We start from the raw sequence: 24,939 nt of genomic DNA, 5'->3' as shown, positions 1-24,939 counted from the left end.
CCTTGATTGAACCCACTTAAGACCTCTTAAGTACGGAGTGTGTTGAGAGTGAGTTATTGTGAGACCCCTACCCCCTACTAAAAAAGTCCCCATAGCGGAAGACTAGACTAAGGGTAGAGCAAACTCACTAAAGGCCTCCATACATCTCTTACTTATGAGAATCATGAAGGGAACTTGTAGGAGGATTCACACACATTTCCTCGTGTAAGTTTTTTCTTGACAGATATGGAACGAATGCTACTAGCTAGCCGAACAAACACTAGGCTAGTGTGTATGACACTCCCAGGTGGGACTCTCTACCCAATACATGTGCACGTCATTACCATGCCTTGGAAAGATGTATTATATAGTATGTAGGGGGTAGGGGTCCTCACATAGAACTACCAAGACCATTTAGCCATGAAGACCAAAAGGCAAAGAAGTGATTTTTTTTAAAAATCCCCTTCATCAATGTTGTGTATATCATTCTTATACCACCACGCTTACCCTACCATTCTTATACCACCCCGCTTACACTATGTAGGACCATCAAATTATGTCATATAGTCAAAGGCATTTCCAAACACATCCTCCTTGGTATTTAGTAATAGCTAAATAGAGCTTGATTACACACTCTACTAGATCATGCAAAAAGAGTGCGCCAAATCTTTTCTGGCTCGTTAGATGTTGAGTTGGCATTCTTATTTTGCACACTGGTAATTAATAATTGAAAAAACCATCTTAACATCAAACTCTAAGACATGAATGTTGTTTTCATCTATCTTGATGTACTGCTTCTAATGCATTTATATAGGCCTAGATATGAGGTAGCCATGACTAGACCACAGTGATCTATGGTCGTAGTGGATTTCACTATCCATATTGTAAACTGAACCCATAAAGAGCTACTAATATCTTCTACCCCCAAGAATCCCACCTCCCATGACCATCTGGGCTCATCTTGGGGCCCATCTAAGCCCTACAATGCCGGAGTAGAGTCCACCTATCTTAATTTGTTCCATTTTCCAGCTAATGGTCTATGCCTACGTATAGCCTTTCTAGTAGTGTGCTAGACCTACCAATACCATATGGCCACGAAGACCATTGTTCAATGTGTCAATTTGTTCAAATGGCTTCTCCTCATATTGGAGGGCTTACAAAACATGATCTAGTTACTAAACTCATTGTAAAATAAAGTGACACTGGTATCTAAAATTGGGAGCATCATCAGCTATCCACTTCGGTGCTCTTTTGATCTCAATGCTAGTGGAGTAGCATTTATTGGAAGCGATAGGCATGCCTTGCACATAGAGCTTGGCATTTAAATTAAAAGAAAGTGTGCATACATAATATTGTTTGTCGTGATTCTTTGTCATATATCGTAACATTACATGCCATTGTCTTGTTTGATATAACACTCCAAAAAAGACATCAAACACTTAAGAAAGAGGGGGGCCTAAGTAATGTTAGAAGTGACAATTGGACCCAATAGTTTTGTAGTGTTTCTTGTGCCAAAATATATTGGATGTAGCAATTGAGTGATGAAAATAAGAGAATTAATAATAACATTGCACACTCTATTAGATTATACAAAAAGAGGGAGCTAAACCTTTTGTGGCTCCTTAGATTTGCAGAGATAGCATTTGACAAGTGGCAACAAGCCATCTCATCTCTAACATCAAACTCTTATGACAGGAATGTATACAAAAATAGTATAGTTCTGAAGACAGGAATACGCAAGCGGTATGGACCAAACCGCAGCATCGATGCATTACTGCTCAGTGCTCACTTTTATCGAACAGTGCATTGGAGGGTCCAGCCTCGTCTAATAGCCGTGGCACGGCGCCTTCAAGTGGCAGGGCAGGAGGAGGAGGAGGAGCAGCCGGAGGAGGGGACGACATGGATTTGAGGGGTACGCAGTTGTGGCCGGGACTCTGTGAACGGTGCCTTTGACGACGGACGCGCATAATTAGATGATGATTGGCGGCGCAATGAGGGCGCATAGGTTTGAACATGGAGTCATCGCCGGAGTAGTGGAGGCAGCAACGGCTGCAGTGGGCGCCGGCCTCTGCGTGTGGAACGAATTGGTGGTGGCGGCCACGGCTGCCTGGCAGCTTGTATTTCTTCATGAGCTTGCGCACCTTCTTGCAGGAGTGATATTGGGGCTTCAGCTGGAGCAAGCGTCTCCCATGGTGACCATGATCGTGAAGAAGAGAAGCTGGATGGGCGCCACGAGCATGGTGATGATCATGACGAGGCCGAGGGGGAGGGGGGGGGCCGTGACTATGGTGATGATGCCCGTGCTTCTTCTTCTTCCTCGTCAATTCCGTCCATCGCCCGCAATGGTGGCCATAATCGAACATGTTAATAAGCTGGTGAGGAGGAGGAGGAGGAGGGGAGGAGGAGCAGCAGGATCCTGGCGGTGTTCATGCAACATACTCATTTGCAGGCCTCCTTTGCACACGCCTCCTGAAGAGTGCGAAGAGGAGGAGGAGGAGGAGGAGGCGGCGGAGGCGGAGGAGGAGGAGGAGCTCGACATCTTGCTTCTGTGACAAAAATAATCTCTACATTCTACGCCCGTCTTATAAGCCATTGGGAATTGGCGGATTGTTGCTTGCCTTGCACACCAAGGTTCACGGCACGTGCCAAAGATCGGATAACCCGTGACCGCCCATCTAGACTAAAGTACATTTGGATACATTGTGGACTTTCATTTGCTAATACTCGTCACACCTATATAGCAAAAAAAAAGTCCTCGAGGGAAAGAGAGACCCGTGAGTTGACTCCTTTCCTTTAGAGAGATAGAATTGAAATTAATGGGTTGTTGCTGAGTCATTAATGCTAAAGTATGAAACTTACTCACTAACTCACCCTTTCTTATGCTCCCCCCCTTTAAAAAAAGACCCACCACGAGAAAGAACAAAAGAAACCCACCTTAGCTCCCTGCACTTGCAACATCTATCCCCTCTAATTACCTTGCTTTATGGAAAGCATCAACACAAAACAAAGAAGAGAGAGAGAGAGAGAGAGGTAGATGATAATAGTAACGTCCATAGAGGCGGTCCATGAGACCAAACAACAAATGCAAAATCATGATATATTTGGGATGAGATCTAACTACATATGTTAAGTTAAAATCCATGTATTAGTAATGGGCATAGCAAGATGTTCCCATCTACGCACTAAATATGGGTTTACTCCCATGATGCAAGGAGGTGCCATATGGTAGATTGATCTCCTTGGTTGGGGACCTCAATAATAAAAGCTACTAACTCTAACCATTGTCATTTGTTATAACTAAGAAAGAGTCTATGATGTTCTCATGAAGGACTTGGGAAATGTGGCTATGATGTCCTCATGGGCTGTGCAATCAAGTAAAGCTACGTGCTCGTCCTCAAAAAAATGATCTAGAGTCATAGAGCAAATGTAGACTTGGTCAACTACTAAAAATGAAGGTCTGCTGCCACACAATATGTGAGTGCTGATGTGGATTGCTGTTGAGAGGAAAATATTGCCACTCGAAAGATCGTGGTACTAGCTCTAAGAGGTAAGGTTGAGTATGACGCTCTCTAGCTACCATGAAGCAATTGTAAAACTTATCTAGGTGGAATATTTCTTACGTGATGTTCCCACTCCTAAAGGTGGTGGAGGATCTATCAAAAAAGCCTTAATAAGTTGGGAATCGGTTAGTGGGCGCGGTGACTTCAAATCACAAGATTAAAGTCAATGTGGTTGAAGGAGATAGCCTAATATGGGAGAATCATATTCTTAATGCCATTTATCCTTTTAACTACAAAAAATTTGACAATAATGGAAGTCCAATTCTAATTATTGTATTTTATTTAAGACTATTACTAAAATGCAAGTTTTTCTTAGTTGTTAAAAAAAAGCATACACTTTTTATGCCCCACAACTATTACTTTTTATGCTACAGAACTAATACTTTGGTAATAATGTGACGCATGGCCACATGCTACTACATCTTGCCAAGTATATTATTAAGGACTCAAGGGAACCACCCAAAGTGGGAGGCCATTATGCTCCCCATTTTGGAACACACACACACACACACACACACACACACATTGTGTGCTCCTCGATCCCAAAGTTGATATGGGTTTCTAGATCCAATAGAAACTTTAGATAATCTTCATTTTTTTCTAATTCACATGGATGTTGTCATTAGGCAACACAACACACAATTTGGATTGGAAAATTCTAACCCTTTGAATTTGTTAAAAGTAAGAATACAATCATTTCAAACATTTTGAAAGAAGTAATGAAAATAATCCATTACATTCATGTGTATTTACATGGGAGATTAGTAGATTGGCTTGTCCATAGTCTTGCAAAGTTATACTTGAATAGCCATAATCCACTACATTTGAAGACATGTATTCACATGGGAGATTGATAGATTGGCTTGTCCATAGTCTTGCATAGCCATAATCCATTACATTCACATGTATTCTCATGGGAGATTGACAGATTGGCTTGTCTATAGCCTTGCAAAGTGACACTTGGATAGCCATATACAAGACACTTTATGATATTTGACTTTGACCCCCATTAATTATATTCCTTTGCAAGTGTCATAACCCCATCTAATACTGTTCTATAAAAACATGGTCTCATCCGTCTGTCTCCTTTCGCAATAAGGCGCTTTACAATTCTAATTTTTCATAGCGTTAGCTCATCTTTTGTAAGATGGTGTTAGAACAAATGAAGCAGCCTTACTATGTGCTTACACCAAATAGAGGAAGTCTATGTCTTCATGTATATACTTGATTGGATCTAGATGTAGTGACCATGGTCGATTTTTTTAGTTATGGCCAGCCAAGTGTGGATGTTAGCCATTTGTATATAAGGTAATTTTAATATTAAGCAATACAAAATCATTCCGCTTACAATACACAATAATTCTTCTTACAATAGAATACTTTTGCTCTCTTCCCTCTTCTCCTCCCTACCCTCTTTCTTGTGTTTTATTGGATTTATGATTTCGTGAGATGAATGCTTACTTGAATAGGATTAGTTGTAGGTTTGTCTTTTGCATGAGCTTCCCCCCTTCCATAATGTAAGAACCTTCTTCTAACCTCCACCACGATGATTTAAGCTATTTCTCCATACCCATGGATATGGATCTCTCTTTGTTTGTGTGAAAATGGAGTGAGGGTCCACACGATGGGCTAGCACACCCACAATCAGGAAGTTACATTTCATGGCTCTGAGGCAAAGCTCGCAAATGACACATATTTTGGCAAGGCTATGTACCACCCCTAGGGAGTAAAGGCTTAGCTCTGATTCCAATCCATTCCAAGCTATTGTGATGACTCAATATTGTGTTAATTATTAGGAAGACAAAGGCATATAATTTTGGAGCCTCGGATGTGTTTGTGAAAGTATTCAATCAACATCAAATCCCACATTTTTTCAAACATTGGCATTGATCCCAAGTTCGAATGGCTCCAACTGTACCATCACAACCCAATGCACAAGGAGAACCAATCTACAAGTACACATAGTGCAAGCAAGAGTAGCACTGCTAGAATTCCACTCTAAACACTTCTTCACCACCATAGAACCAAGCTCCAATCCCACTCCATGTTTGAACAAGGAACATGGAATGCAAGGGAAAAGGTAAAGAACTAGTCCTAGGCTCCACTTCCAACCTTGGTGTTCGATCTGAGAAACCACCTAATAGGTCCTCAAGCCCATAGGCCCCTAATCTCGAAGCCAGGCATGCATAGGATCAATTATATTGGAAACCATAGAGTTCTAGTGAACATAATAAAGTTTTCTAGTGAAAACCATATGATTCCAGTGGAAATCGTATAGTTTTCCAATGGAAAACATACAGTTCCAGTGGAATCCATACAATTCTAGTGAAAACCGTACAGTTTTCTAATGGAAACCATAAAATTCCAATGGAAGCTATACAATTCCAATGGAAATCGTACAGTTTTCCAATGGAAACCATATAGTTCTAGTGGAAGCCGTTCATTCCAGTGGAAGCCATCCAGTCCCAGTGAAAACTCTTCAATTTTCCAATGGAAACCATACAATTCCAGTGGAAGCTGTTTACTTCTCGTGGAAGCCGTACAGTTCCAGTGAAAACCATACAACCCCGACCTTAGAGACAATGGGAATTGTACAGTTCTAGTTATAAAGTTCGAGTGAAAATGTAATCCCCAACCTTAGAGACAATGGTGGAAACTATACAATTCCAGTTGAAACCTTAGAGACATTGGGAATTGTAAAATTCTAGTCCTATAGTTCTAGTGAAGAAACCATAAAACCCCCAACCTAAGAGACAATGGAAACCGTAAAATTCTAGTTGAAACCATACAGCCACCAACCTCAAATCTAGGGAGGTGTAGGATCACTTCTAATGGAAATAATTTAGGCCACCATAGGTAGTGGAAAATGACCATGTGTAATCATTCCCCTACATTCCACCACCACATACGCAAATAACATGTTTAGTAGGGAACATGAAGTAGGAAGGGGGATTGCCATATATATGGACAAAGGACCATGGAATCAACCAAAAGTTTTGGGTGATAAGGGAGATGCAACAACCTCCACTAGTGCAACAATTCACATCTCAACATTGAGTAGATTTGATGAAGATGGAATGCTGATGATCCGATCAAGATCTTTCCATTCAATATTTGAAGAAGTTTAAATAAGTTTGTGCAATTAACAGAAGGATTGCTGATGATCCCACCAAGATCTGTACATCCAGAGTTTTCCTTGAAAGCAAAGTAAGATAATGGTTTAGGTACCAAAATCCACTTGAAAAGACCATGTATGAGGTCTAAGACACACCTTCATACTTAGATTCTCACTAAGTGGAGCCATATGGATTCCCACTGCTTAAATCTATAAACTCAAGGAGGAGGAAGGAGAATCCACTGGGACAACATCACTAGAGCCAAATATCTCCACGAGATGCAAAACCCAAGAAAGATTGGCTGACCAGTTTCTCATTGATCGATTTCATGGTCGGTCTAAAGAGCAAGAGGCTTCACAACCATCTCCACACATCTAGACACTATAACTTGAGACGAGTTTTTTTACGAGGCAGTGGACCTCGTAAAATCTACAAGATAGGCATAGTCATCCACCCAAACCAAGGGATAGGGGAGGTATCATCCAAGGCCTCTACACACAAAAAATCCCACCAAACCACAACCAAAAAGGAATCTAGTCAAGGACATTAGCATAGATGAGTTGGCACAGAATCTGTTCAATATACTAGGCTAGTGTTAGGAAGATCAAGCCCATGAGCATAAAAAAGTTGGTAGAGAATATTCTCAATAGGCTAGGCCAGCGTTGGCAAGATCAAGCCCAATGCCAACCTCAAGGCCAACCCTAGCTAGTTTTGTAAGTTGGACATCCTATCTTGTCATAGGACTCTTTTTGTACTTCTTGAAGAAATACTTAAAAACTCATAAAATACATCAAAAATTAAAACAAAGACTTGAATTAAATTGAAATCAAATCACATAGCATGAGAGATAGAATAACATCACCATCAAGACAAGATTAAGTGCAATCTCCCTCCCCCCCCATGTCATGTAGCTCCACTTCCACGACTTGAGTATTTAGTGAATTTTATTCATAAAAATAGCCCAAGGAGCTAAGACTAGATGAGCATACAAATTGGACTTGCTTTTTTCCCACTTTTGGGTTATTGCTTTACATATTTTAATCATATCAAAATCTCTAAGGTTTGTACTTATAAAAACCTTTGCCCAAATATAATTGTTACTGGGCCTTGTTACATAAAAATGACTTTGTGCACATTTGCATATATATTAATCTTGTGCTCACTTGCATATTCCATTAAGCAGAATCCTGCACAAATTAAATTAAACATATTTTGTATAATTATTAAATAATAAAAAATATATATATGTAACAGTCCTCCCGTTTGAGGAAGCAACTATCCTCAATTGTGTAACAATCCTCCCGTTTGAGGAAGCAACTATCCTCAATTGTGTAAGAAAACTGTCGAGGGAATAAGAATGTTGATGTCTTGCAAGGTAAACTCATAGGTCCAAACATGGCTTAGAGGCACAAAGGCATGGCTCAAAGGTTCTTATGGATATGGAGTACCAATAAGAAAAACTTGTGCGATACCAAAATTAGTAATCGTCACACTGATTATCAAATAAAAAATAATATGTACAAAGAGTTTAATATAGAAGAAAAAAATGAGTATCATCTTCACACCACCTCTCAATCCACCAACCATACGACACCTCAATCGATACCCTCGTATAGTGTGACACTTCAATCGATACCCTCGCACTTCTCATGTAGTGTGACACCTCAATCGGTACCCTCACACTTCTTGTTGCTATACTCAGATGCTATCCACGTTAGTTAAAAAATTAATTGAACACATAAATTAATCCCAATATCGTCTTGAGATATAGACAACCCATAAATAATTAAATAACAGCCACACACATGTTTGCCAGGTATAAGTACCCCGAGAATCACCCCTCCATAATACGAACCAACTAAAACAAACAATGGAGGCCCAAAAGCATACCATATATGGGCGTCCCCGATATACAATTGCATAAATGCATGAGAGGATGGCTTCATGATTGGTGTGGAAGACTAGATCTACACAAAATGCATATGCAGTGAGCTGATCAAATGAATGTATGTAAGACGAGTCTAAGTGTCCCATACCACATAGGCGCATTGTACATACACGCATAGGATGGTAGAAGATAGAAGACATAAATGTGTTTGGAGTAAGTATATGAAACCAATCTGATGTTCCATACCACCAGATTAATTTCATACATCACTTCTTTTAGAATAGAAGTTTGAGGCAGAGTGGCCAGTTCCCTCTGAAACTTAAATTCCGACACAAATTTTCTCTATCTAGAAATTTTATTTAAGTTACTGAACTTAAACTAATCTTAATATTAAATCTATGATTTATTAATTAGGTTCTTAGGTTGGATAAATATTATAGAAATAGTTATGAAAAATTGTATAAAATGAAGTGAATATATAAATATACATACCTCCATCATTGTGGTGTGATTGAGATAATCTGTCAAAAATAATATTAACACTTGAAAGAGATGTGAATCGTTATTACTTCTATGGATAAGATATATATAAAGTTATTAAATAGAATCTTATGAGAAACTTATCATCATAAAAATTAAAGTTAAATTGGTTATAGATAAAAGGATAGGGAATACTGACCTTGAGTTGGAAAGGTAGTTTGAGGGGATGTGAGATTATAAATGAAGAATAGATAAAATCAATAAAACACGAATAACTAGTAATGATTCTAATCATCTTGATTAAGTGAACAAGTCTAGATGATGAAAGATTAATTTACATTTGTAGTTGAAATAGACTTAAATAATAAACATGAAACTAAAGCGTAAGAGAGTCGTACCTTTTCTATATATATCCAATTGCAATGATGTTCTACATTGAGAAAGATGAGAAACAATGCAAACAGATTGAAATATAATTATTCTTTCAAACGTAACTAGGGTTATATTAAATTACAACTTTATAAGAAATAAAACTTAGAGTAGTATGAATTAAAATTCTATGCATAATTATTTAAGGATGATCATTATAGTAAGAATAGGGATGAGAAACTTACTTGGAAGGTGTTTGAGTTACCGTCTGAAAGATAAAACTTACTTAGAAATATTGAAAGAATTATTTACTAAGCTATGAAGGATAGCAACTTACCTGCAAGTGTCGAACAACTTTGCTACATTTGCTACAAAATACATCATTAAAAGGTCACAAATATTACAAATATATGTGATGTTTCAATTATGGAAAATAGAGGGACTTACTTGGGAGTGTTGGAATCATTTTGAAAAGGAAATATTATTGCTCATGCTAGATGGTACCAAACAATTTAAAAGTAATGCCAAGATTCATATATCTTGAATTAATTATTACCAATTTTAAGCACATAATGCAATTAATGAATGGGTTGAATACGTACTCATATGATGTTGGGGAAGTACATCTACATGGTAAAGTGTTAGATAAACAAATGTAGATATGACTAATGTAATTAATAATCATAGATAAGAAAAATTACATTAGTGATGAGTTGAGAATAAAAAAATAAAATTGGTGTTCAAATATCATAAAAATATGAAAACTCTTGAAGTTTGGCACATTGTTGTAGATATCTTAAAATATTGTAATCTCTGCATCACAAAAATAATTAGATTGGAACAAGGAATTCAGGGTCTCTTCTAAGTCTTGAAAGAAGGTCTTGGAGCAAGATTTTGGTCTCTATGATCTAAGGTCTTACTCCCAAAAGTTAAAGCTTTTTAAGGTTTTCAACAAAGCTTTCTTTTTCTTTTTGTTTGGATCAATGAAAGTTTTTTGGAGAACTACAAAAATTTAAACTTTGTAATACCCTAGATTTATATTTATATTGGTATTAACATTTCTAAAGCTTAGTAATAAGGTTTTCCTAGGTTTTATCTAAGCTTTTTATAAGGATGATTAAAGCTATTAAAACCTTTAATTTTATTTTCAAGGTAACTCTACTAAAGGTTATAAGTAACTAGTGTGTAAGGGAGATGGAGCCCTCATGTATATTTAAATATTAACCTTTAATTTCAACTACGCCTCTTCATATTTATGCATCGACGGTCATCGATCTACAATTGAGGATATATACATATATATCTATAAAGATTGAAATAATATAAGCTTTTAGATCTTATCCATTTCAAAGTTTCTATATGAAAAAAGGGTTTTTAAAAGGATGAAAGCTTTTGATATTATAAGGCTCTAAAGCTTAAAGCTTTAGCCTTTAAAATAAACTCTTTCACACACACTGGTTATATATAACGGAGCAAAAGAAATAGAAAAATAACGAGCAACGGTGTGTGTGTGTATATATATATATATATATATATAAAACCTTTGAAGGCTCTAAGCTTTATAAGCTTCAAGCTTATTTAACCTTATAAGTAATTTATGGTCGCCAAAAATAAAAAAAATAAAAAATAAAAAAATTTACGCACGTGAGAGAGCATCCAAACATTGAGGATTTGATGTGTGATGCCATATCATCAAGGCCTTTAAGTGTATGCTTCCAAGGGGAACTCCTTCTCTCAGCAGGTACAATTTTGTTCAAAAATATCTCTGGATCATCCTGAACATCAGCATCATAGTTCTCATTGACAGTCAAAGAAGCACTTGTGTGTTGTAACAAGAAATGGCCAAGTCCGCATTTGAACGATGACAAATCACGTTCGATACCCTCTAAGGTGACAAGATGGCAGCCTCTCTTCTGAGAGGAGGTAACACGATAGTTTTTTGCGCCCAGTGAGCCGCCATCGTGCATAGAAATATGTGAATTTTCTACCATTGAGTTTGAGCTGCCGCTTGGTCCAGTAAAGGAGAAGAAGAGAAATTTTTTGAAGGAGAATATATATATATAATTTTCTTTTCTCCCTTCTCCAAAAAGCCTGAAGAAGCATGCTACACCTATTTCAAAAAGGTTAAAGTATAATATATATATATATATATGCATATATATATATATATGCATATATATCCTGAAGAAGCATGCTACACCTATTTCAAAAAGGTTAAAGTATAATATATATATATATATATAGCATGCTACACCTATTTCAAAAAGGTTAAAGTATAATATATATATATATATATATATGCATATATATATATATATGCATTTCAAAAAGGTTAAAGTATGCATATATATATATATATGCATACATTTCAAAAAGGTTAAAGTATGCATATATATATATATATGCATACATATATATATATATATATATATATGCATACATGCATATATATATATATATTATACTTTAACCTTTTTGAAATAGGTGTAGCATGCTTCTTCAGGCTTTTTGGAGAAGGGAGAAAAGAAAATTTTTGAACCATCCATCATAGAAATTGAGCAGTAGATAGGTTTAGCAATTTTGAAATCAGATATTTGACCTTCTCAATTTTATTCGATCTGTACGGACGGATTATGCAGCGCAGATTAGTGAAACTAAAGGTGTTTTTATGGTTTTGTGAACCCACTAATGGTTTTCCACTTACTTTATCCTTTGGGGGCAATAGATTGATGGAGATTGGTTATCCAATGTTCAAAACAAGCCTTCTTTCAACCATACATAAACATAAATCCATAAACGTGTTCTTCTTCAAATTAAATTAATAATTTACCAAAATCACATGTTCCTTTATCTCTTTCACCTCTTTGTCCACAAGTATTTGATCGCCTTAAAAAAGATTAAATTAAACCAAATCTCTGATACCACTGTGTACGAGACCCTTTTTGTACTTCTTGAAGAACTAATTAAAAACTCATAAAATACATCAAAAATTAAAATAAAGACTTGAATTAAATTGAAATCAAATCACACAGCATATTATAAGGCAAGAGAGATAGAATAACATCACCATCAAGATAAGATTGGGTGCAATCTTCCCCCACCCCCCCCCCCCCCATGTCGTGTAGCTCCACTTTCTTGACTTGAGTATTTAGAGAATTTTATTCATAAAAATGGCCCAAGGAGCTAAGAATAGATGATTGGACAAATTGGGCTTGCTTTTTTTCACTGTTGGGGTATTTCTTTACATATTTTTAATCATATCAAAATCTCTAAGGTTTGTACATATAAAATCCTTTGCCCAAATATAATTGCTAGTGGATCTTATTACATAAAATGACTTTGTACACATTTGCACATATATTAATCTTGTGCTCACTTGCACATTCCATTAAGCTGAATCGTGCACAAATTAAACTAAACATTATTTTGTACGATTATTAATTTATAAAAAAATATGATAAAATATATACCTGTAACACATCTATTTCCACAAAGAGAGATGGTTTGGTGCATAGTTTGCCACCAAAATTATATAAGCATGGAGTGTATGATGCTAAGACCAAGGCCACAATAGTTTTATTCTCAATGTGAGCCATGATACATCTCATTTTTATTACCAAGGCTGCAAAAGTTTTTTTTCCATTTCTAGCACCATATGAACCATGATACATCTCATTATTGGTACTAAGGAAACCAATAGGATTAACTCCAGCAGCACAACATACACTTCTAGTGCTAAGGCAAACCATTAGCCCTACTAACCCTAATGGTAGATTCTCCTCAATAACCAACATAGGCTCTAGTGCCTCTTTACTAGATTCCTTTACCGAGGAGTATGTACAGACCACCAGAGTGCCATACCCTCCACTATTACCACCTCAGCCAAACTGCCATACCCACCTCCACTATTACCACCTCAACCTATTCCTCTAAGAACCACACCACTATGATATTACTTGATGAATCTATTTGTAGATTCAAAAAATCCAAGAACAAGAGAGCTAGAGTCTTATGAGGAGCAAGACGAGCGTAGTACGATCCCTATGGGAATCCACATTAGGCTGCAAGAGAGCTACAGTCTTATGAGGAGTAAGACAAGCATAGTATGATCCCTATGGATAACCACAATAAGCTCCAACCATAGAGTATGCCTTCTTATTCAAAGATATGGTGCAGCAAAATGGGCAAGATACCTTAATAAGGTGATGCGTAGACAATCATTTTCTAAACTTTTAACATAAAGGCCCTCACAAGGCTCCTACACTAAGCACTCTGAATCTAGTGCCAAACCCCAATGTCGTTCCTTACAACAGTACATGCTATAATTGTGGATGCAAACATGCTTGTAAAGGATTGATAAAAATCACCCTAGTGGTAAAAGCATCATCACTTTAATGAGCCTTAACTTGTTGAGCGTATAGAGAGGACTAATCCATACACTATGTGTTATATTTTATCATATTTTTGATGAATTAATAATCTTACAAAAATATGTTTAATTTAATTTGTGTAGGATTCAATTTAATGGAATATGCAAGTAGGCACAAGATTAATGTATAGGTGTAAATGTGCACATAGTCATTTTATGCAACAAGGCCCACTAGCAATTTTATTCGGAAAAGGTTTTTATTTGTACAAAGCTTAGGAGACTTCATATGGTTAAAAATGTGTAAAGCAATACCCAAAGCAATACCCCAAAAATAGGAAAAGGAAGCCCAATTTGTACGCTCATCTATTCTTAGCTCCTTGGGCTAATTTTATGAAATAAAAATTCTCTAAATACTCATGTCATGGAAGTGGAGCTACACGACATTGGGGGGGGGACATTGCACCCAATCTTGTCTTGATGGTGATGTTATTCTTTCTCTCTTGTCTTATATTATGCTATGTGATTTGATTTTTCAATTTAATTCAAGTGTTTGTTTAAATTTTTTGATGTATTTTATGAGTATTTAAATATTTCTTCAAGAAGATTAAAGGGTCCCATGACAGTGGTATCAGAGCTTTGGTTTAATTAATCTTCTTGAAGGCGGTTAAAAACTTGTGGACAAAGAGGTGAAAGAGACAAAAACAGAGGTGATTTTGTTTTTTTTTTAATTTAAATTGAAGAAAAAGACGTTTATGGATTTATGTTTATACATGGTTGAAAGAAGGCTTGTTTTTAACCATTGGGTAATCGATCTATTGCCCAAAGGGTAAAACTACGTGGAAAACCATTAGTGGGTTTCCCAAAACCACAAAACCACCTTCCTCAACACTAATCCTCTTCATATTATGATGGAATGTGACCAAACAAGGTGAACATAGACCTTCAACATGGAGAAAGTTCCAAAAACTCTTAAAGAAACATTTCCTACCTTCACAATACAAAGTTAAGACTCGACAACGATGGTCTACCTTCAGAGACAGCTTAACATAGAAAATGTATCAACTTATGTGGACAGGTTTTGGCAAACTTTATTACAAATGTAGGTAATTGAGAAGGTTCGCACCAAGGATCAAAGAAGAAAGTTCGTAGCAGGTTTGAAACCTACAATTCAATATGACGTAAATATGTTTCGACCACATTCTCCTAGCTCAGCTATTTCTCTGGCTTTGAATTGTGAAAAGAAAAATGATTTTTCTAAGAAAACAATGACTCCTCAAACCTCGGCATCAACATCTTTGAATCCTAAAAGCTCTTCAAAATCATTTGACACATCTCTTAAAGACCATAACACAGGTCTTAACACTAATATAGAGGATTCACAAAAAGCTAATAAACATGATTCCAAGAAGTGTTACAGGTGTAATGAGATTGGACACATCATATCAAATTGTCCACGGAAGTCAAAGTTTATTTCATTAGGACTCAATATGATGAAGATGAAGAAGAAGAATACCACGACGACTACTCAGACTTTTGAGGTAACATGTTTATTGCATTTGATTATTTAACACTTTTTGGTGAACTCAAGGAGAGTTTTTATGCATGAAAAGTATAACTTCTTAAAGGAACTGGCCCTTCCATCTTGAATTATACTTTATGAGTTTTTCACTATGTATTAATCTTGTGGTCTGGGACACGAGATTAATCCTATGTGAAGGATTCCAATGCATACTTATCTCTACATCTATGTGGGATAATTTCTGGTGGTATGAGACACTAGAATTTATTACACATAGAAGTCCTTGATGTAATGTCTTTTGTTAGGGAACGTACTTGAATTTATATAGTATATGACAATTGATCTCCTTTGCTCGCATAAGCAAACAAGCATTTGAGATCAATTGCTTATCTAAGCAGGAGAGATGTTACATAATGTCCATCCTTTAGTTATACGGGGATGCCCAGACACTAGTGTGCCATCCTAGTGAATTCGTATCGTGGGTGACTCCACATTAAATATTGATTACCTAGTAGTATTGGCATAGCTTGAGACCATGCTTGACAGGTGTATGTTGTTAAAGTGTAACAAGTAGTAGTGCCATGCTTGACAACTATATTGTGGTCAAGTGAAATAAGTGGACGGTGCTTGACAACTATACACGGTCGAAGTGAAACAAGTGGTTTATGCAACTGATGTGCCATGCTCATTAGAGTGTAACAAGTGGCAACTCACACCATGCTAGATGATGTGTACATAGTGATACTCTCATCATAGTGAAACAAGTGGTGAATATATGCCGTGTTTGTGCCTATCAATGTATCATATTGGGATATGTTTATAGAAATAAGTGATGAGCAATGTGTGTGTGTCACACATAAGGGATCTTGTCTATATCATATTATTTTTTATTATTTGTGATTTGATGATGATGCGAGCATCACCAATTTTGGTGTTGTACGAGATTTTATTTTTTTGTTGTTGTAGCGTTTTCTTTTACGCAATTGAGAACAATTGCTTCCTCAAATGGGAGGACAAGTATATATTTTATCATATTTTTGATAAATTATTAATCTTACAAAATAATGTTTAATTTAATTTATGAAGGATTCAGTTTAATGGAATATGCAAGTGGGCACAAGATTAATGTATAGGTGTAAATGTGCACATAGTCATTTTATGCAACAAGGCCCACTAGCAATTATATTTGGGCAAAGGTTTTTATTTGTACAAACCTTAGGAGACTTCAAATGGTTAAAAATGTGTAAAGCGATACCCCAAAACTGGGAAAAGGAAACCAATTTGTATGCTTATCTATTATTAGCTCCTTGGGCTAATTTTATAAAATAAAATTCTCTAAATACTCATGTCGTTGTGGAAGTGGAGCTACATGACATGGGGGGGGAGGGAAGGAGGGAGGGAGATTGCATGACATGGGGGGGGAGGGAAGGAGGGAGGGAGATTGCACGACATGGGGAGGGAGGGAGGGAAATTGCACCCAATCTTGTCTTGATGGGTGATGTTATTCTTTCTCTCTTGTCTTATGTTATGCTATGTGATTTGATTTTTCAATTTAATTCAAGTGTTTATTTTTAAATTTTTTGATATATTTTGTGATTATTTAATTATTTCTTCAAGAAGATTAAAGGGTCCCTTTACACTACGTCCCTCAGCACTATAACTTGTTGAGCATGTAGAGAGGACTAATCCATACACTACGTCCCTCTCAACACTATAACAATAGAATAACAATCATCCTAGTGGTAGAAGAATTAGCTACTTTGACGAGCCTTGACTTGTTGAGCATGTAGAGAGGACTAATCCATAAAGTGTGTCCCTTGATACTACTAGTTGGGAACACGTGCTGCTTTGCACGTCTTTTGAGGCTTCCAAAATCAAATTCTACCTAAACCTCCTCCTTCCCTTCCCGAACCTCCAAATTCTTCCCACGTAGTAGCTTTGTGAAACTCTTCCTTAAGATAATATAGAGATAACAAGGCTCCAAGCTAAGATGATGGGGCAAAGTGTAGAGAGGATAATCCCTATGAGGCTCGTCAAAGTATCTAATGTTGTGCCCCTCAATGCTATAATAAGTCTCTAAGACAAGACAATGGCAGTAGCCATATAATCCATACTATACCCCTCGATGTTATAATAAGGCTCTAAGACAAGACAACAACAGTAGCCAAGGAAACACCCAAGGTTGAAAATAAGTAGAAAGCTCAAGATTTAATGTCACAGTAGCTAGTTAAATAAGCAGCCAGAGCTAAGAAGCAAGAGGCATAAGCCCCAAAGGCCATGGTAGCCCCAAAAAATTCTAAAGAAATAGGTCCAAAGAAGAAGCCATCAAAGAGCACATGGAAGTGAAATGCATGATCAGCCCCATAGCATGATCAACCCTCAACCCAACACGATCAACTAGCATGATTAGCCACTATCATCAAAGATGATGAATCATGACCATTCAAAGTGGTTCATTAGACAAGAACTTTGAAGCTACCTCCCTTGGGGAAATAATAGACGATCTCTTGCTCAAGCCAGCTATTCATGAAGAGAAGAAACCAATGAATATTCTAACCTCCTCAAGAAATTGAAAGAGTCCCCCAAGTCGGAGTCAAAGAGGGAGCAAGTGAAACAAGCTTAAGAGCTTTTAAGGAAGGTACATAGGCTGAAATATATCCAAAGCTAGAGCCAATCCTTGAGCAAGTTGTCAACTACGAACCATTGATGCCCCATAAGAGTATCCTACACCACATTCTAGATCCAACCCTAAAATCGATGAGGGAACCTTAGAGTTTGCCAAAGTCCTTGATTGAACCTATAAACGTTCTTAAGAGTCTTGATAAAAAAACCCAATTTTGGAACCCGTGGCTCTAGAATTAATCCAAATAGACCCTGCACTACTAGATGCAGTGTACAAGGACTTAAAAAAAGGCTAATTTTTTAAATCTCCAAAGGGTTAACACAATATTTAATTAAGGTTATGGACGTTAAACTTCATTTCATCCCCTTCAGAGGTACCCCTTTTGAGACATTTCCTTGTTAGGGAAGACTCAGTGCATATTTCCTATCCGATTGCAAGCCCTAGCCCACGTCTGAGTGTACGAATATCGCTCGTGGGCCATATTAGGCCTCACAATCTTCTTATCCCCTCAAGATTTCAAGTCATGCAAATAATATTGCTCATGCTATTGCAAGCCTCACAATCTTCTTATCCCTTCAAAAGTCTCGTCTCCGATAAACTCTCTTGTATGGAAATTTCTAACTCTAGCAGACTTGACTTACTAGATGAATGGGAACTTAAGAGATCATATAACACAGGTAGATGATGCCACATTAAGGCAAGTATGGTGTGAATTGAAAGTGAGTTATGAGTTATTTGGGAGAAGGTGTGAGAAGGAAGTGAGAGGAAAGTGAAGTAATGTAAGGCTAGGGGGAAAGAGGTGTGAGAGGGAAGTGAAGCCATGTAAGGCCATGGAGGGAAGGGGTGTGAGAAGGGAGTGAGTGTTTTCCTTGATTGAACCCACTTAAGACCTCTTAAGTACGGAGTGTGTTGAGAGTGAGTTATTGTGAGACCCCTACCCCCTACTAAAAAAGTCCCCATAGTGGAAGACTACTAAGGGTAGAGCAAACTCACTCTGGGCCTCCATACTCTGGGTCTGAGTGTACGAATATCGCTCGTGGGCCATATTAGGCCTCACAATCTTCTTATCCCCTCAAGATTTCAAGTCGTGCAAATAATATTGCTCATGCTATTGCAAGCCTCACAATCTTCTTATCCCTTCAAAAGTCTCGTCTCCGATAAACTCTCTTGTATGGAAATTTCTAACTCTAGCAGACTTGACTTACTAGATGAATGGGAACTTAAGAGATCATATAACAGAGGTAGATGATGCCACATTAAGGCAAGTATGGTGTGAATTGAAAGTGAGTTATGAGTTATTTGGGAGAAGGTGTGAGAAGGAAGTGAGAGGAAAGTGAAGTAATGTAAGGCTAGGGGGAAAGAGGTGTGAGAGGGAAGTGAAGCCATGTAAGGCCATGGAGGGAAGGGGTGTGAGAAGGGAGTGAGTGTTTTCCTTGATTGAACCCACTTAAGACCTCTTAAGTACGGAGTGTGTTGAGAGTGAGTTATTGTGAGACCCCTACCCCCTACTAAAAAAGTCCCCATAGTGGAAGACTACTAAGGGTAGAGCAAACTCACTCTGGGCCTCCATACATCAATATCCTATCGCTCAATAATCCATTAGCTTTCCCAAATATAGCTGACGGGAATAGACCTTATGATAGGACTTAAGTATGATTCCTCCAAGTAAAAATGTCCACTTCATAATTCTCACAAATACGAGACATCAAACAGCTCCCTTGGGCTCAACTGGACACCTTATTCCTCGATTATGAAGGGGATGACTACCTTAATTCTGCTAAAGATTGTGTCGTCTAAATCTAGTTGCCAGAATGTTTTCCCAAGTTTCTAAGTTTACCATCAAGTTTGGTATCTAGGTTTAGAAAGAGCCCATAATTTGGGTCCACCTAGCCTCCTTTATCAACTTTGACTAGATTCATAATTTCAGCCTAACCCCATCCAATCCCATGGGTTAGCTTGCTACCCTCCTCCAATGGGCCTATGGAGATAATGTGAGCACACACACCCATAATTGAAATTCCCTTTTTCTTGAAATGGCTAGGCACTATATAAGTGACCTTGGTATAGGCTATTGTATCTTTTATGATCTTTTATCACCTTTTGTCATCATTTTGATATGACAGACATCTTGTCTTCTTGGAGCTTATGCCTAAGCCTTCATGTGGCTGATTCATGGCAGTCTTTCCATGTTTAGGTGTGCTACTCCCTAGGATGAGTGGGACGTGTGTACTCCATGATAATAAATGCAATCCCTTCATAACATTAGTATAAGAGCTCTTGGCTTAGATCTTGATGTTCTGATTAGACAATGAGATTAGTGCTTAAATGTATTTTTAGATTAGTGCTTTTACACAATTTTTAAATTTTCTTTTGATTCTATTTTGAATACATGTGGTCAAAGAGCATAGTAGATGGTGTGGAGCATAGGTCTTGCATGTCTAGCAATGAGATCTACCCATCCTTGGTGGGTATACTTCCCTAAGAGGATCCACACTCCCTTTCCCCCAACCATAGTGTTTGTGTAGGTAGTCCATGAGTTCCCGAGCGAGGACCGGTAGTCATAAAGATCCATTAGAGGTGTACCTTATGTGTAGAGTCTATTAAATTAAATAAGATAAACCCTTTGTCAAGTATGCATAGTAAACTTTAGGGTAGGGGTTTAATTTAAATCTTGGGGAGGAAGACCATAGAAAATAGTGTTCTACCCTCCAAACAAAATTATAACAGTATAACCATAGGGTAAAAGCTTTCAAAGTGATTTTGGTACAACCTTCTTGATGGGCATTAGGGGAAGCCTTGTGAATTACTATAAACCATTTTTGTGCTAGATCACAATTAGAATAAAATTAGGAAAATTAAGGTTTAATGGGCTATGTGAAGGTTACCTTATCAAATTAATTCTATGTAACGAGTATGTAACTCTAATTGTGCACATAGATCTAGTCTCTATTTCTTTCTTTTCAAATATTCCTTACGGAATGTGAAATTTTGGACCAAGGATATTGGATCAAGAAACGCGTTCGGATGTTTGGTGGAGGACCAATAATGTCACATCGGAGCTTGCGATGGTTTACCCCATCACACGATGCATGCATTCATGCTCCTATCGATTTGGGATGTGAGACTTATGGGCTCCTTTGTTGAACAGTAGCACAAGCTGGAGTGCTTGGGCTCGGTTGTGGTGCATATCTTTCTAGTTAGAGGAGCAGAGGCGTAGTGCTAGGAGATATTTTTGGATACATGAGATAGTATTTTAATTGCTAGATGGATGATATTCTAGAATTCATAAGGAGATTGAGTATGTATGTTTTTAAGTACTTTTGATGTATAAAAGCTTTAATTTCAATGCCAAAGGACTTGTATGCCGCCATGGAGTGTGTGCGTGAGCTGTTTATCGTTGCTTTAGTTGGGTGTGTGAGTAAGGAATCAGGAATATGAATTATTTTTGTGTGATTTTACATCATCTCCATAGGCCCAATGGTAGGGTGGTAGGCTAGACCGAGGGGATTGGATGGAGTCTAGGCTATGCCTATGGATCTGATCAAAGTGGGAATTGGATACACCATTGGAAAGTGGGATGCAGGGTAGACCCAAATAAATGGGTGTTTTCCAAATAAGACCAAAATTTTATTTGAAAAAGCTTAGGAAAATGGGGAAAAATCGAGAAATTAGACTCTAGGAGACAATGGAGTCATGCCAAAGGTGTAGAGCTTGTGTACTTCATGGTCAAGGATTCATGATCAAGGACTAAGACGTTAGAGAGTGCTATACGCATTGTACAAAGCCACCAATCATCTCTTGCTTATGAGAATCATGAAGGGAACTTGTAGGAGGATTCACACACATTTCCTGGTGTAAGTTTTTTCTCGGTAGATATGGAACGAATGCTACTAGCTAGTTGAACACTAGGCTAGTGTGTATGACACTCTGAGGTGGGACTCTCTACCCAAATACATGTGCACGTCATTACCATGCCTTGGAAAGATGTATTATATAGTATGTAGGGGGGTAGGGATCCTCACATAGAACTACCAAGACCATTTAGCCATGAAGACCAAAAGGCAAAGAAGTGATTTTTTTTTAAAAAATCCCCTTCATCGTAAATGTTGTGTATAGCATTCTTATACCACCACGCTTACCCTACCATTCTTATACCACCCCGCTTACACTATGTAGGACCATCAAATTACACATAGTTAAAGGCATTTCCAAACACATCCTCCTTGGTATTTAGTAATAGCTAAACATAGCTTGATTACACACTCTACTAGATCATGCAAAAAGAGTGAGCTTAATGTTTTCTGGCTCGTTAGATGAGTTGGCATTCTTATTTTGCACACTGGTAGTTAATAACTGAAAAAAACCATCTCAACATCAAACTCTAAGACATGAATGTTGTTTTCATCTATCAATGTACTGCTCTCCTAATGCATTTATATAGGCCTAGATATGAGGTAGCCATGACTAGACCACGACGATCTATGGTCGTAGTGGATTCCACTATCCATATTGTAAACTGAACCCATAAAGAGCTACTAATATCTTCTACCCAAGAATCCCACCTCCCATGACCATATGGGCTCATCTTGGGGCGCATCTAAGCCCTACGATGTTAGGAGTAGAGTCCACCTATCTTAATCAGTTCCATTTTCAGGCTAATGGTCTATGCCTACGTATAGCCTTTCTAGTAGTGTGCTAGACCTACCAATACCATATGGCCACGAAGACCATTGTTCAATGTGTCAATTTGTTCAAATGGCTTCTCCTCATATTGGAGGGCTTACAAAACATGATCTAGTTACTAAACTCATTGTAAAATAAAGTGACACTAGTATCTAAAATTGGGAGCATCATCAGCTATCCACTTCGGTGCTCTTTTGATCTCAATGCTAATGGAGGAGTAGCATTTATTGGAAGCGATAGGCATGCCTTGCACATAGAGCTTGGCATTAAAAAAAAAAGTGTGCATACATAATATTGTTTGTCGTGATTCTTTGTCATATATCGTAACATTACATGCCATTGTCTTGTTTGATATAACACTCCAAAAAAGACATCAAACATTTAAGAAAGAAATTGAGTGATGAAAATAAGAGAATTAATAATAACATTGCACACTCTATTAGATTATACAAAAAGAGGGAGCTAAATCTTTTGTGGCTCCTTAGATTTGCAGAGTTAGCATTTGACAAGTGGCAACAAGCCATCTCATCTCTAACACCAAACTCTTATGACAGGAATGTATACAAAAATAGTATAGTTCTGAAGACAGGAATACGCACCGGTATGGACCAAACCACAGCATCGATGCATTACTGCTCAGTGCTCACTTTTATCGAACAGTGCATTGGAGGGTCCAGCCTCGTCTAATAGCCGTGGCACGGCGCCTTCAAGTGGCAGGGCAGGAGGAGGAGGAGGAGCAGCAGGAGGAGTGGACGACATGGATTTGAGGGGTACGCAGTTGTGGCCGGGACTCTGTGAACGGTGCCTTTGACGACGGACGCTCATAATTAGATGATGATTGGCGGCGCAATGAGGGCGCATAGGTTTGAACATGGAGTCATCGCCGGAGTAGTGGAGGCAGCAACGGCTGCAGTGGGCGCCGGCCTCTGCGTGTGGAACGAATTGGTGGTGGCGGCCACGGCTGCCTGGCAGCTTGTATTTCTTCATGAGCTTGCGCACCTTCTTGCAGGAGTGATATTGGGGCTTCAGCTGGAGCAAGCGTCTCCCATGGTGACCATGATCGTGAAGAAGAGAAGCTGGATGGGCGCCACGAGCATGGTGATGATCATGACGAGGCCGAGGGGGAGGGGGGGAGCCGTGACTATGGTGATTATGCCCGTGCTTCTTCTTCTTCCTCGTCAATTCCGTCCATCGCCCGCAATGGTGGCCATAATCGAGCATGTTAATAAGCTCGTGACGAGGAGGAGGAGGAGGAGGAGGAGCAGCAGGATCCTGGCGGTGTTCATGCAACATACTCATTTGCAGGCCTCCTTTGCACACGCCTCCTGAAGAGTGCGAAGAGGGGGAGGAGGAGGAGGAGGAGGCGGAGGCGGAGGAGGCGGAGGAGCTCGACATCTTGCTTCTGTGACAAAAATAATCTCTACCCGTCTTATAAGCCATTGGGAATTGGCGGATTGTTGCTTGCCTTGCACACCAAGGTTCACGGCACGTGCCAAAGATCGCGTGACCGCCCATCTAGACTAAAGTACATTTGGATACATTGTGGACTTTCATTTGCTAATACTCGTCACACCTATATAGCAAAAAAAAGTCCTCGAGGGAAAGAGAGACTATAGAGAGAGAATTGAAATTAATGGGTTGTTGCTGAGTCATTAATGCTAAAGTATGAAACTTACTCACTAATTCACCCTTTCTTATGCTCCCCCCCTTTAAAAAAAAGACCCACCACGAGAAAGAACAAAAGAGAGAGAGAGAGAGAGGTAGATGATAATAGTAACGTCCATAAAGGCGGTCCATGAGACCAAACAACAAATGCAAAATCATGATATATTTGGGATGAGATCTAACTAAATATGTTAAGTTAAAATCCATGTATTAGTAATGGGCATAGCAAGATGTTCCCATCTATGCACTAAATGTAGGTTTACTCCCATGCAAGGAGGTGCCATATGATAGATTGATCTCCTTGGTTGAGGACCTCAATAATAAAAGCTAGTAATTGTAACCATTGTCATTTGTTATAACTAAAAAAGAGTCTATGATGTTCTCATGAAGGACTTGAGAAATGTGGCTATGATGTCCTCATGGGCTGTGCAATCAAGTAAAGCTACATGCTCGTCCTCAAATGATCTAGAGTCATAGAGCAAATGTAGACTTGGTCAACTACTAAAATGAAGGTCTGCTGCCAATGTCAAATCTTGTTGCACACAATTTGTGAGTGCTGATGTGGATTGCTATTGGGAAAATATTGCCACTCGAAAGATCGTGGTACTAGCTCTAAGAGGTAAGGTTGAGTATGACTCTCTCTAGCTACCATGAAGCCATTGTAAAACTTATCTAGGTGGAATATTTC

This window comes from Cibotium barometz, chromosome 47 (assembly GCF_041138505.1).
Source record: "Cibotium barometz isolate CiBa-2024 chromosome 47, ASM4113850v1, whole genome shotgun sequence".
In the NCBI taxonomy this organism is placed as follows: Eukaryota; Viridiplantae; Streptophyta; class Polypodiopsida; order Cyatheales; family Cibotiaceae; genus Cibotium; species Cibotium barometz.
This window is presented reverse-complemented; position numbering follows the sequence as displayed.